Raw genomic sequence first — 15,674 nt, forward strand, 5'->3', positions numbered from 1 at the left:
TGTAAATGGGATTGATTCCTTGATTTTTCTTTCTGTTACTTCATTGTTGGTGTATAGGAATGCAACTGATTTCTGTGCATTGATTTTACATCCTGCAACTTTGCTGAATTCATGGATCTGTTCTGGAAGTTTTTTGGTGGAGTCTTTCAGGTTTTCCATGTAGAGTATCATGTCATCTCTGAAGAGTGAAAATTTGACCTCCTCCTGGCTGATTTGGATGCATTTTATTTCTTTGTCTGATTTCTGAGGCTGAGACTTCCAATACTATGTTGAATAACAGTGGTGAGAGTGAAAATCCCTGTCTTGTTCCTGGCTTTAGGGGGAAAGCTCTCAGTTTTCCCCACTGAGGATGTTATTAGCATTGGTCTTCCATATATGGCTTTTATGATCTCTAGGTATGATCCTTCTATTCCTACTTTCTTGAGGGTTTTTATGAATAAGGATGCTGTATTTTGGCAAATGCTTTCTCTGCATCTATTGAGAGGATCATATGGTTCTTTCACTTTCTTTTACTGATGTGATGAATCACATTGATTGTTTTGTGAGTATTGAATCAGCCCTGCATCCCAGGTATAAACCCCACTTGGTTGTGGTGAATAATTTTTTAATGCATTGTTGGATCTGGTTGGCTAATATCTTGGTGAGGATTTTTGCATCCATGTTCATCATGGAAATTGGTCGAAAGTTCTCCTTTTTAGTGGGGTCTTTGGTTTTGGAATCAAGGTAAAGCTGCCTTCATTGAAAGAGTTTGGAAGTCTTCCTTCCATTTCAATTTTTTGGAACAGCTTCAAGAGAATCGGTTTTAACTCTTCCTTAAAGGTTTGGTAGAATTCCCCTGGAAAGCCATCTGGCCCTTGACTCTTATTTTTTGGGGGGAGATTTTTGAATACTAATTTGATTTTCTTGATGGTTATGGGTCTGTTCAAATTTTCTATTTCATCCTGTTTCAGTTTTGGTAGTGTATATGTTTCTAAGAATTTGTCCATTTCTTCCAGATTGCCCATTTTATTGGCATATAATTGCTCAAAATATTCTCTTATTATTGTTTTTATTTCTTCAGTGTTGGTTGTGATCTCTCCTCTTTCATTCTTGATTTTATTTATTTTTGTCCTTTCCTGTTTTCTTTTTGATCAAACTGGCTAGTGGTTTATCAATTTTGTTAATTCTTTCAAAGAATCAGCTTCTGGTTTCATTGATCTGTTGTACTGTTTTTTGTTTTTTGGTTTTTTTTTTTGTTTGTTTCAATAGTGTTAATTTCTGCTCTAATGTTTATAATTTCCTATCTTCTGCTGTTGTTGGGTTTTATTTGCTGTTCTTTTCCAGCTTTAAAAGTGTAAGTTTAGGTTGTGTGTCTGAAGATTTTCTTCCTTCTTTAGAAAGGCTTGGATTGCTTATATACTTTCCTTTTATGACTGTCTTTGCTGCATCCCAGAGGTTTTGGGCTTTGGTGTTATCATTTTCATTGGGTTCCATATACTTTTTAATTTCCTCTTTAACTTCTTGCTTAGCCCATTCATTTTTAGTAGGATGTTCTTTAGTCCTCAAGTATTTGTTACCTTTCCAAATTTTTTCTTGTAGTTGATTTCGAATTTCATAGCATTGTGGTCTGAAAATATTCATGGTATGATCTCAATCTTTTTGTACTTACTTAGGGCTGATTTGTGTCCCAGTATATGATCTATTCTGGAGAATGTTCCATGTGCACTGGAGAAGAATGTGTATTCTGCTGCTTTAGGATGAAATGTTCTGAATATATCTGTTAATTCCATCTGGTCCAGTGTGTCATTCAAAGCCATTGTTGATTTTCTGATTAGATGATCTGTCCATTGTTGTAAGTGTGGTGTTGAAGTCCCCTACTACTATGGTATTATTATCAATGAATTTCTGTATGTTTCTGATTGATTTAAATATTTGGGTGCTTCCACATTTAGCGCATAAATATTTACAATTGTTAGGTTTTCTTGGTGTATTGACCCCTTAATTATGACATAATGCCCTTCTGCCTCTCTTGATACATTCTTTAAAGTCTAGACTGTCTCATATAAGTATGGCTACTCTGGCTTTCTTTTCTTGACCATTAGCATGATAGATGGTTCTCCATCCCTCACTTTTAATGTGAAGGTGTCTTTAGATCTAAAGTGTGTCTCTTCTAACAAGCATAGAGATGGACCTTGTTTTCTTATCCATTCTGCTACCCTATGTCTTTTGATTGGAGCATTTAGTCCATTGACGTTTAGAATGTGTGCTGAAAGATATGAATTTATTGCCATTATGTTGCTTGTAGAGTTGGAGTTTCTGATGGTGTTCTCTGGTCCTTTCTAGTCTTTGTTGCTTTTGGTCTTTATTTATTTTTTTTTCATCTTTTCTACCCTCAGAGACTCCCCCTTAAAATTTCTTACAGGGCTGGTTTAGTGGTCACAAATTCCTTTAGTTTTTGTTTGTCTGGGAAACTTTTTATGTCTCCTTCTATTTTGAATGACAGAATTGCTGAAGAAAGAATTCTTGGCTGCATATTTTTCTGATTCAGCACATTGAATATATGCTGCCACTCCTTTCTGGCCTGCCAAGTTTCTGTGGATAGGTCTGCTGCAAACCTGATCTGTCTTCCCTTGTAGGATAAGGACTTTTTTTCCCTTGCCGCTTTCATGATTCTTTCCTTGCCTGAGTATTTTGTGAATTTGACCCTGATATGTCTTGTTGATGGTTGGTTTTTGTTGCCTGTAATGGGAGTTCTGTGCTTCCTGGATTTTAAAGTCTGTGTTTTTCCCCGGGTTAGGAATGTTTTCTGTTATGATTTGCTCACATCACCCTTCTACCCCTTTTTTTCTCTCTTCATCTTCTGGGACCCCTATGATTCTGGTGTTGTTCCTTTTTAACGAGTCACTGATTTCTCTAATTCTTAAACTGAGCTCTTTTGCCTTAGTCTCCCTATTTTTTTCTGCTTCATTATTCTCCATAAGTTTGTCCTCTATATCACTGATTGTCTGCTCGGCCTCATCCATCCTTGCCACTGTGGCAAGCATTCAAGATCGCAGCTCATTTATAGCATTTTTTTATTTCATCCTGACTGGATTTTACTTCTTTTATCTCCACAGAAAGGGATTCTAATCTATTTTTGACTCCAGCTAGTATTCATATTATCGTGATTCTAAATTCTGGTTCAGGCATCCTGCTTGTATATGTGTTGGTTACGTCCCTGGTTGTCGTTTCTTCCTGCTCTTTCTTTTGGGGTAAATTCCTTCGTTTCATCATTTTGAATAGAGAACAGGAATTAATGAGGTAAAAAAATTAAAATTAGAAAAAAAATTTAAAACAACACACACACAAAAATCAAATAAATGGTGCTAGATACTAGGTGTGTTTTCATCTGGGTTTTGAAAAGCACTTGAAAAATCATTTAAAAAAACGGGAAAGGAAAAGAAAATAAAAAAGGAAATCATCTGAAAATTCAAAAAAAAAGGAATACACTGAAATAGAATAAAATTAAATGATGGAAGTAAAATAGAGTTTGAAACAATTTACACAAAAGTGAAAAAATATAGTAGAAAAAAAACTAAATAAAATATTTTTACTAAACATTGAAAAGAAAACTAAATTTTTTCTCTTTCTGTGTTCAAGTATAAGAAAAAAAGATAAAGAATAAAAATAAATAAATAGATGGATCAGTGAACAAACTGAAATGTGATTGAAATTACATCAGTTTACCCTAGAAGTCAAACTATGAAGGACTTTATAGCCCATAAACTCAGCAAGTGAGAGACTAATCATATTGCTGAAGAGTGATCTTGGCCCCAGTTGGGCAGGGCTTAATGTAATGGCTCCGTTCTCCACTAGAAGGCACTGCTTAGCTTATTGGGGTCGATTGTTGTGGCACTTGTTAGGTGTGTATGCGTATGCACTAGAGGGGTGAAAATGGCATCACCCAGCTACCAGTCTGTAGTTATTAGAACTCTGTTCTCCCTGATCAGCAATCGTGCACCCATCCTTTGTCTTTGGTCTCAGTCCACTCTCCACTTTTACACTGTCTGTGACCAAGCCATCAGGTTACCAGGTGGCACCTCCCTCCTGAGTTTTATGTCAGATGCAGCTGTTTTTACCAACCCCTTATTTCTGAGGGACTGCGGCTTTCACCCTTTCTGCCCTTCTGCAGGAGGGTCTCACTGAGCAATGGCTGGGTGCCGGCTGCACCCAGGAACATTCGTGGTACGTCACTGCTGCTGATGCCAAGACTGCAGCTGGGTGCCATCCTGCCCCAGAAAAAGCATGCAGTCATGTAGCAGCAGGATTTCAGGGATTATGGAAAATCATAACACATCTGGCACCAGGCTTCACCCCCAATGACCTTGTTCTGGCACCAGCGAATGTGGTTGTTTTCCTGAGTCTACTGGCGCCTTTTCCTGTGGGGAGCCACACAGCCTCTACTAGATGTCCTCCCAGTAGGGGAACCACATCTCCCTGTGTGGCCCAAAGACCCTTGGACCCCACTCTGCTCCTGGGGATTTGCCCTTCTCACCAGAGCACTGCCAGTTATTGAGTTGCAGGGTTTCAGACTCTGCACTCCCCCTGTTTATAGAGTCTTAATGGAATTTAAGTGCTCTCTTTTCTCCCTTCTCCCTTTTTTAGTTCAGTCCCTGTGGCTGTTTCCACTTTTCCACTTTATCTCCAGCTGCTTTGGGGGGGGTGCTTTTTCCATATTCTCCCCCCATCTCTGTCCTCTCTCTGCAAGCGAAAACAGCTCCCTGCCCTCCGTGGCTTCTCTCTCCCCAATTTCACTTCTCTATGCCTTTTACCTGCTGAGTTCTGTGTTTCAGGTTGTGCAGATTGTTGTGTTAACCCTTAGATCAGTTTTCTAGGTGTGTAGGATGGTTTAGTGTTGATCTGGCTATATTTCATGGATGTGAGACACACAAAAAAATCTTCCATGCTGTTCTGCCATCTTGGCTCTTCCCTCTTTTTGTACATTCCTAATTATTTCTTTAAGATAAATACCTAACAGTGAAAATACTGGGTCAAAAGATATGCAAATATTATAGCTTTTGGGGTGTATTCTCAAATTGTTCTTCAGAAAGTTCAAACCAGTTTACAACTCCTCTAGAAATGTTTCTCCCTTAAACTGTCCAACATTGGCCATGACAGTTTGTTTTTAACCTGTTAATTGCTGACAATGTTTTAGGTATTAGAGCATGTGAGTTCATTGTTCTTCAAATTATGATTATTGGCCATTTTTATTTCATTGTTTTTTGTCTTTGCATGTATGTGTGTGTGTGTAAATTGTCCATTTCCTTTGTCTTTTTGTCTATTGGGATGTTCATATTTTTCTTATTAATCTATAGGTGCTCATTATATATTAATAATATCAAGTATATTATAAACACCTTTCTCCCAAGTCTCTCTGGGCACCTAATGCCTGTTCTAAATCAACAGCTCTAGAGACTGAGGGCCTGCCTAAACCTCCCCTTTCCACCAACAACTCAAACTTCAGCTTTCTTCACGATCCTAGACACTTTAACACTTGCTGGTACTTAAAGAGCAAATTCTAGAGATTCTAATCACTAGGTCTAATTACAATGAAGGGAAAATTGTCACTAAAAAGTTAATTAAAGGAAAACAATTACTAAGCCAAATGGAATCCCATTCTCTTGACAGTTTGATAATACGGATTAGGCTGTTTCTGAAAACTGACTTCTGAACCACATCTATAAGCAAGGGGAAAAATATCTTCTTACTATTCAAGAGGAAAGGACCCTTGAGGACCTCATACAATATGCCCACTCTGAACCATGTACAGGCCTGAGGTAAAGAAGGAATTTGCTTACTGACAATTTGCTATAGTTTAAGAGGTACCTGGAGGCTGTGAGGTTCAAATAATCCTTTTGTGCCCAGGAATTAACACCTGAAATACCACCACGAGTTTAGACTAAACATCTAGAGCTCAGTTCAAATGTAAGAAAATGCACAGAAGAAGTTTTATAGTCAGATACTTCAATGAAAGTGAGGGGTGTTTGGTCCCCTCCACAGGCAAAGGTGTGGGTGAGGCATGGGGAGAAGACCCATACTGTTTGAGGACCCTCCGTACTGTTTTCCAGAGTAGCTGCACCAGTTTGCATTCCCACCAACAGTGCAAAAGGGTTCCCCTTTCTCCACATTCTTGCCAACATCTGTTTCTTTAGGTGTTAATTTTAGCTATTCTTACAGGTGTGAGGTGGTACATCGTTGTGAGTTTTATTTGTATTTCCCTGATGATGAGTGATGTTGAGAATCTTTTCATGTGTCTGTTAGCCATCTGGATGTCTTCTTTAGAAAAGTGTCCATTCATGTCCTCTGCCCATTTTTTCAGTGGATTATTTAGTTTTTGGGTGTTGAGTTTGGTAAGTTCTTTATAAATTTTGGATACTAACCCTTTATCTGATATGTCATTTGCAAATATCTTCTCCCATTCCATCAGTTGCCTCTTAGTTTTATTGTTTCCTTTGCTGTGCAGAAGCTTTTTACCCTGATGAGGTCCCAATAGTTCATTTTTGCTTTTATTTCCCTTGCCTCTGGAGATAGGTAAGAAGTTGTTACAGCCTAGGTCCAAGAGGGTGCTGCCTGCATTCTCCTGTAGGATTTGATGGTTTCTTGTCTCACATTTGGGTCTTTCATCCTTTGCATTTATTTTTGGGTATGGTGTAAGAAAGTGGTCACATTTCATTCTCTAGATGTCACTGTCCAGTTCTCTTAACACCATTTGCTGAAGAGACTGTCTTTTTTCCATTGGATACTCTTTCATGCCTTCTTGAAGATTAGTTGGCCATGTATTTATGGGTCCATTTCTGGTTTTCTATAATCTTCCATTGATCTATGTCTTTGTTTTTGTGCCAGTACTATACCATCTTGATGATTACAGCTTTGTAATACAGCTTAAATTCCAGGATTGTGATGCCTCCAACTTTGATTTTTTTTTTCAACGTTACTTTGGCTACTTGAGGTCTTTTATAGTTCCATACAAATTTTAGGATTGTTTGTTCTAGCTTTGAGAAGAATGCTCGTGCAATTTTGATTAGGATTACATTGAATGTGTAAATTGCTTTAGGTAGTATTGACATTTTAACAATATTTGTTCTTCCAATGCATGAGCATGGAGTATTTTTCCATTTCCTTGTGTCCTCAATTTCTTTCATATGCTTTCTATAGTTGTCAGTATACAGATATTTTACTTCTTTAGTTAGGTTTATTCCTAGGTATCATATTCTTTTTGGTGCAGTTGTAAATGGGATTGATTCCTTGATCTCTTTCTCCTGCTTCAAGATTGGTGTATAGAAATGCAACCTATTTCTGAACATTGATTTTATATCCTGCAAATTTGCTGAATTCCTGTATCAGCTCTATCAGGTTTTTGGTGGATTCTTTCAGGTTTTCCATGTAGAGTATCATGTGATCTGCAAAGAGTGAATGTTTGACTTCTTCCTTGCTGATTTGAATGGCTTTTATTCCTTATTGTTGTCTGATTGCTGAGGCTAAGACTTCAAGTACTATGTTGAACAACAGTGGTGAGAGTGGACATCCCTGTCATGTTCCTGATCTTAAGGGGAAAGCTCTCAATTTTTCTCCATTGAGGATGATATTAGCTGTGGGCCTTTCATATATGACCTTTATGATGTTATGCTATGTTCCTTCTATCCCTGCTTTCTTGAGGGTCTTTATCAAGAAAAGATGCTGTATTTTGTCAAATGCTTTTTCTGCATCTTTTGAAAGGATCATATGGTTCTTATCCTTTCTTTTATTATTGTAGTATATCATGTTGATTGATTCAAGAATATTGAACTAGCCCTAAAGCCCAGGAATAAATCCCACTTCACTACGGTGTATACTTCTTTTAATGTACTGTTGAATTTGATTTTCTAGTATCTTGTTGAGAATTTTTGCACCCTGGTTCATCAGGGATATAGGTCCATAATTCTCCTTTCTCGTGGGGTCATTGTCTGGGTTTGGAATCAAGGTAATTCTGGCTTCATAGAGTGAGACTGGAAGCTTTCCTTCCATTTCTGTTTTTTGGAACATTTTGAGGAGAATAAGGATTAAGTCTTCATTTAAATGTCTGGTACAATTCCACTAGAAGGCCATCTGACCCAGGGCTCTTAGTTTGTTGGGAGATTTTTGATAAGTGACTCAATTTCTTTGCTTGTTATGGGCCTGTTCAAATTTCTCTTTCCTCCTGTTTGAATTTTGGTAGTGTGTGAGTGTCTAGGAATTTTTCCATGTCTTCCAAATTGTCCAGTTTGTTGGCATATCACTTTCCATAGTATTCTCTAATAATTGTTTGTATTTATGTAATGTTGGTTGTGATCTCTCCTCTTTCATTTGTGATTTTGTCTATTTGGGTCATTAATCTTTTCTTTTTGAGGAGTCTGGCTAGGGGTATCAATTTGGTTTAAACTTTGAAAAAACCAGCTCTTAGTTTCATTGATCTGTTCCATTGTTGTTTTTTTTATTCTATATCATTTATTTCTGCTCTAATCTTTATTATTTCCCTTCATCTGCTGACTTTGGGGTTTATTTGCTGTTCCTTTTCTTTCTCCTTTAGGTGTAAGGTTAGGTTGTGTATTTGGGACTTTTCTTGCTTCTTGAAAAAGGCATGAATTGCAATGTATTTTCCTCTTCGTATTGCCTTTGCTGCATCCCAAGGGTTTGGACTATCATGTTTTCATGTTCATTTGCTTCCATATATTTTTCAATTTCTTTTTTTAATTTCCTGGTTACCCCATTCATTATTTAGTAGGATGCCCCCCCTTTTTAAATAAGGACTTTTTGTTTATTTTTTCAAGTTTACTTATTTATTTTTAGAGAAAGAGTGAGAGAGTGAACATGGGAGAGGCAGAGAGAGAGGGAGAGAGAGAATGCCAACCAGGCTCCACGCTGTCAGCACAGAGCCTGATGTGGGGTTTAAACTCATGAACCATGATATCACGACCTGAGATGAAACCAAGAGTCAGACGCTTAACTGACTGAACCATCCAGGTGCCCCTTTTTTACATTTTTAAAAAATATTTATTTATTTTTGAGAGAGAGAGAGCAGGGGGAGGGGCATAGAGAGACGGAGACAAAGATTCTAAAGCAGGCTCTAGGCTCTGAGCTGTCAGCACAGAGCCTGACACAGGGTTCAAACTCGTGAACCATGAGATCATGACCTGAGCTGAAGTCTGACACTAAACTGAGATGCCCCAAGAAGGATGTTCTTTAACCTCCATGCTCTATTATTTATTATTTCCTTCCTTCTAGTGGTTTTCAGTTTTGTTTGTTCTTGTTTTTCTAGCTACTTTAGGTGAAAGGTTAGGTTGTTCTTTTGATATTTTTGTTGCTTCTTTTTTTAAAGATTTTTTAATGTTTTAATTATTATTTTGAGAGATAAAGAGAGAGCGAGTAAGGTGGAGAAGAGAGAGAGGGAGATACAGATTCTGAAGCATGCTCCAGGCTCCAAGCTGTCAGCACAGAGCCTGATGTGGGGCTCGAACTCACAAGCTTCAAGATCATGATCTTAGCCAAAGTCGGACACGTAACCAATTGAACCATCCAGGTGCCCCTTGTTGCTTCTTTTTTTAAAATTTTTTTTTTCAACGTTTATTTATTTTTGGGACAGAGAGAGACAGAGCATGAACGGGGGAGGGGCAGAGAGAGAGGGAGACACAGAATCGGAAACAGGCTCCAGGCTCTGAGCCATCAGCCCAGAGCCTGACGCGGGGCTCGAACTCACGGACCGCGAGATCGTGACCTGGCTGAAGTCGGACGCTTAACCGACTGCGCCACCCAGGTGCCCCCCTTGTTGCTTCTTGATGTAAGCTTGTATTGTTATAAACTTCCCTCTTAGAACTATTTTTGCTGCATCCCAAAGGTTTTGGACCATTGTGTTTTCATTCTCATTTGTTTCCATGTAATTTATAATTTCTTCTTTGATTTCTTGGTTGACTTATTCATTGTTTACTAGCATGTTATTTAGCCTCCACGTATTTGTGATCTTTCCAGATATTTTCTTGTGTTTGATTTCTAGTTGCATAGTGTTCTCAGAAAAGTTGCATGAGGGGTGCCTGGGTGGCTGAGTTGGTTAAGTGTCTGACTTCAGCTTAGGTTATGATCTCGCAGTTCATGAGTTCGAGCACTGCATCGGGCTCTGTGCTGACAGCTCAGAGCCTGGAGCTCCTTCAGATTCTGTATCTCCTTCTCTCTCTCTCTGCCCCTCCCTCATTAATTCTGGGCCATCTCTCTCAAAAATAAATAATAAAACATTAATAGAAACTTAAAAATTAAAAAAAAGATGCATGATATGACTTCTTTCTTTTTTAATTAGTTGAGACTTGCTCTATGATGTAATATGTGATCTATTCTGAAGAATATTCCATGTGTACTTGAAGAGAATGTGTATTGTGTTGTTTTAGGATGGAATGTTCTGAATATAACTTTTAAATCCATCTAGTCCAGTGTGTCATTCAAAGCCACTGTTTCCTTGTTGATTTTCTGTTTGGATTATATGTTTATTGATGTAATGGTGTGATAAAGTCCCGTACTATTATTGGATTATTATATATTAGTACCTTTATGTTCGTTATTAACTTTTTAATGTATCTGGGTGCTCCCATTTGGGTACATAAATATTTATAATTGTTATACCTTCTTGCTGGATTTCCCCCTTTATTATTATATAGTGTCCTTCTTTATCTCTTGTTTAACAGTCTATATTAATTTGATGATTGCTTAAATTTGAATCCATTACTTACTCTTCTTCCTCCCACACAAGTTTTAGGTAAATGGAGTCATATTTTACATGCTTTTATTATGTGAATCCCTTGACTGATTTTTATAAAAATACTTATTTTTATTGCTTTATGCTTCTACTTTTCATACTCTCCTTGTGGTCTTTTCTTTCCACTCAAAGAGTCCTATTTTTTAAATGTTTATTTATTTTTGAGGGAGAGAGACAGAGTGTGTGGGGGGAAGGACAGTGAGAGAAGAAGACACAGAATTTGAAGCAGGGTCCAGGCGCTGAGCTGTCAGCACAGAGCCTGATGTGGGGCTCAAACTCATGAATCTCAAGATCATGATCTGAGCCGAAGTCAGATGCTTATCTGATTGAGCCACCCAGGCAACCCAAAGAGTCCTCTTTAATATTTCTTGTAGGGCTGGTTTAATGGTCATGAATTATTTTAGTTTATGTCTGTCTGGAAAACCTTGTATTTTTCCTTCCATTCTGAACGATAGATAGCCTTGCTGGATAGAGTATTTTTGGCTGCAGATTTTTCCCTTTCAACACTTTGAATGTATCATGCCATCCCCTTCTGGCCTGCAAAGTTTCTGCTGAAAAATCCCCTGATAGGCTTATGGGGTTTCCCTTGTATGTAACTGTCCTCTTTTCTCTTGCTGCATTAAAATATTTTCTTTGTCTCCACTTTTTGATATTTTAATTAGTATGTGTCTTGGTGTGGACCTCCTTGGGTTGATTTTGCAGTAGGATCTCGGTGCCTACTGGATCTGGATATATGTTTCCTTCCCCTGATTAGGGAAGTTTTCAGCTATTTTTTCTTCAAATAAGTCTTTTGCCCCCTTTTCTCTTTCTTCTGAGATCCATATAATGATGATGATATTACATTTGATGGAGTCACTGAGTTCCCTAAGTTTATTCTCACTTTGCATTTTTTCTCTCACATGCTCAGCTTGATTATATTGCATTACTCTGTCCTTCATGACACTGATTTGTTCTGCTCCTCTGGCCTGCTGTTTATTCCATCTAGTGTATGTTTTCTTTCAATTATTGTGTTCTTCATGTCTGACTGGTTATTTTTGTTCTCTGTAGTAAGGGTCTCACTGTTGTCCTCCACTCTTTTATCCAGTCCACTGTTTTTATGATCGTTGCTTTAAATTTTCTATCAGGCATATTACTTATCTCCATTTCACTTAGGTCTCTCGTGATTTTGTCTTATTTTTTTCATTTGGGACAGATTCCTCAGTCTCATCATTTTGCCTTATTTTCTGTGTCTATTCCTGTGTGTTAGGAAAGTCAGCTACCTCTCCTCCTCTTGAAGGTAATGGCCTTATAAAGAAAAGGTCCTATAGTGCCCTGTAGTGTAGGGTTCCCTGTTCTCTATAACCTGTTGATTCAGGTACTGTCTTTTTTTGTGTTTCATGTGTCCTGTTATTGTGTCCTGGCCACTCTTTCCATCAGTCCAGTTGTCTGGAGAGGCTCCCTTTGCCTGTTGTCATCAGTGTTTTGTCCTTGGCCAGGTGGGTTGCATTTTAACCATGTGTGCTCTGCTCTGTTTACAAAATGAGACCTTCCACTGCCAGAATTGATGTCTTGGGGCAGGAGATGAGTTGCTGTCAAGGTTTTCACCAGTCTTCTGGAGGAGGGGACCTGAATTGATGATACTAGGCAAGCATGACTGGAAAGGGCAGCTCCACAGAAGTGTGGGTAGCAGGGCTTGATGCAAACAAGTTAGGTATCAAGTGTCAGAGCTGTGCTGGCTTCCACAAGTGGCCATGTGTCTATTCTGGGGGATCTGGGAAGGAAATGGCACCTGCCAGATCCTTTGTTCCTGGTGGGGTCTCCCTGTGATCCCTGTCTCTCTGGGGCATGCTCTGAGATGAATAAATAACTCTCCCTCCTGTGTACCCCAGGCATTTTTCAAGCTGCTGCTTCTATCCTTTATCTCCAGTGGCTGTCATACTGTCTCCTTAAGGGAAGAGACTCAGCTTCCTACCACCCTCTTGGCTCTCCCAGAGCTGAGCCTGTTGATTTTTTAAAATTCCAGGCTTTAAATCCCATTGGTTGTAAGAACTCATGAAATTCGGCCCTCTTGCTTTCAAAGTCAAATGTTATGGGGATTTGTCTTCCCCAAGCAGGTTGCCCTGGGTGATAGTCTATTTCTTGCCCTTTATCACACCCTCAGCTCCCTCTTGACCTCAGTTGTGTATAGTCCATTTTGCTCCCAAACCACATCTCTGCCTTCCCACCTTCTATGTGGCCTCTTCTCTACCTCTTCTTACCTTCTTCTATGTGGTCTCTTCTCTACCTTTAGCTATGGAGACTGTTCTTCCAGTCTTTGCACTGCTTTCTGGGTTAATTATGCTGATATGAGTGTTACATAGTTGTATCCATGGGATGAGGTGAACATAGGGTCCTCTTATTCTGCCATCTTCCCCTGAATTTTATAGTGTGCATTTAAAAAGTGAGAATGTATTTCATATATTTATATTTTTATTTTTTAATTTAAAACCATAATTTTAATCTCTATCCACAGTTCAAGATTCAAAAGTGGCTTCCTATGGGCACTGTAACACCCAAAGGCCTTCTTCATTACCATGTGGGCAGACTCAGATTGCCCACTCTGGTCTGCTTTAGTCCTACTTCAAACTGACAGCCTCCACAATTTTCCTAGGTTCTTCCATAGTTTTTAGTTGGAATTTCCCTTTCTGCTGTTCTTAAAAGCATTTATTTATTCATCATTCATTCAAATCCATGAATCATTTGTGAGTACCCACTATTTGCTAGCAGCTGAGAATAAAATTATAAACAAAAGCAGACACAGCCCTTTCTTATGATCTGGAGCTTGCAGTTAGTACTTTAAAGTGGGAAGAGCTTGGACACAGCATGAAGGTTTAGTTTCAGCTCTTCATGACTTGGGATACAGTGTCGTCATCTGTAGCATGGGATAGTAATGCAACCTATCTCACAAGATTATAGTTAGAGTTAATAAAGTAGTGCAAGTAATTCATAAAGCAGAGTTTCTGGAACATAGCAGCTGCTTCGAGAATATTAACCTGTCTTTTTACATGTACTTAGTATTTTCCTTTGCCAACCTTTCCAAAATAATAATAGTTACTGTAGCAAACATTTATATTGGTTTTATTATGTGTCAGGCACTATTCTAAATGTTTCACACCTATTAGCTCATTCAAGCCATAAAAAACCCTATGAAATAGATAATAGTTTCTCCATTTCCAGATTAGAAATTTAAAGCACAACTTAAACAACTTGCCCAAGCTCCACAACGAGGGACACTTGCAGCTCTCGGTGCCTGGACCAGCTTCTTTCAAAATGTCTATTGTTCACGAAATTCTCTGCAAGCTCAGCTTGGAGAGTGATCACTCCACACCCCAAGTGAATATGGGTCAAAGCATACACCAATTTTGACGCTGAGCATGATGCTCTGAACATTGAAATGGCAACCACAACCAAAGCTGTGGATAAGGTTACCATTGTCAATATTTTGGCCAACCGCAGCAATGAACAGAGACAGGATATTGCCTTTACCTACTGAAAAAGGACCAAAAAGGAGTTTGCATCAGCACTAAAGTCAGCCTTGTCTGGCCACCTGGAGACCATGATTCTGGGCCTATTTAAAATATCTGTTCAGTATGAGGCTTCTGAGCTAGAAGCCTCCATGAAGGGGCTGGGAACTGATGAGGACTCCTTCATTGAGACCATCTGCTCAAAGATCAACCAGGAGTTTCAGGAAATTAATGGAGTTTACAAGGAAATATACAAGATTGGTCTAGAGAAGGACATTGTTTCAGACACATCTGGTGACTTCTGCAAGCTGATGGTTGCCCTTCCAAAGGTAGAAGAGCAGAGGATGGCTCTGTAATTGCTTGTGAACTGATTGACCAAGATGCCTTGGATCTCTATGATGCTAGGATTGAAGAGGAAAGGAATGATGTGCCCAAATGTATCAGCATCATGACCAAGCAGAGTATGTTTCACCTCCAGAAAAGTATTTGTCAAGTACAAGAGCTACAGCCCTTATGACATGCTGGAAAGCATCAAGAAGGAGATCCAAGGAGACCTGGAAAATGCTTTCCTGAACTTGGTCCAGTGCATTCAGAACAAACCCCTGTATTTTGTTGACTCACTGTACAACTCCAGGGGGAATTGCGATAAAGTCCTGATTAGAATAATGGTCTCTCGCAGTGAAGTGGACATGTTGAAAATTAGGTCTGAATTCAAGAGAAAAGTATGCCAAATCCCTGTACTACTGCATCCAGCAAGACACAAAGTGGAGTTACCAGAAAGCACTGCTGTACCTGTGTGGTGGAGATGACTGAGGTCCACAACAGCATGGGTGTCAGGAGTGGTGCTCCTTTAGTTCTAGCTAAGAGTTCTAGAAATTAGCTTGTGACTAACAGTCCCCTTATGCCCATCCCTGAAAGGATTATGTTAGCATTGCCCCCTTCCCACCCTTATTTAAGCTGCCTAAGCATTTCCTGCCTCTCATGTCTAGTCTCTCCTTTTATCCAAAGAAATGAACATTCCAAGGAGTTGGAAGTGAAATCTATGATGTGAAACAGTTTACCTCTTGTGTACTGTGTCATAGACAGATGAATAAACTGAATTTTGCTTAAAAAAAAAACAACTTGCCTAAGATCACATAGTTAATAAGTGAGAGTCATATGATTTGAAGCAAAACAATTTAGTGCCAGTCTCTGTTTGTAACTATTCTTTGTTCCTCATAAACATTTCTGTGGCTATGGGTCCCTGTTCTACCATCTCCAAAATTCATTTCTGTCTTTTCATTCATTCAACAGGTACTTATTAAAGACCTATAATGTGCCAGGCACTGTTCTAGGCATAGTGCTATAACAGTGAACAAGGTCTGCCAACATGAAATATCTAGTGGGGTATAACAGGTGAAGAGTGGTGAGAGAAAATG

At 38.8% G+C, this 15,674-nt stretch overlaps 1 pseudogene; it reads left to right on the plus strand.

Annotated features, from left to right (window-relative positions):
* Nucleotides 1-14,035: 14,035 nt before the first annotated feature.
* Nucleotides 14,036-15,069, plus strand: LOC125157500 (annexin A2-like; annotated as a pseudogene).
* Nucleotides 15,070-15,674: the final 605 nt, after the last annotated feature.

The sequence above is a fragment of the Prionailurus viverrinus genome, chromosome X (genome assembly GCF_022837055.1).
Source record: "Prionailurus viverrinus isolate Anna chromosome X, UM_Priviv_1.0, whole genome shotgun sequence".
Lineage (NCBI taxonomy): Eukaryota > Metazoa > Chordata > Mammalia > Carnivora > Felidae > Prionailurus > Prionailurus viverrinus.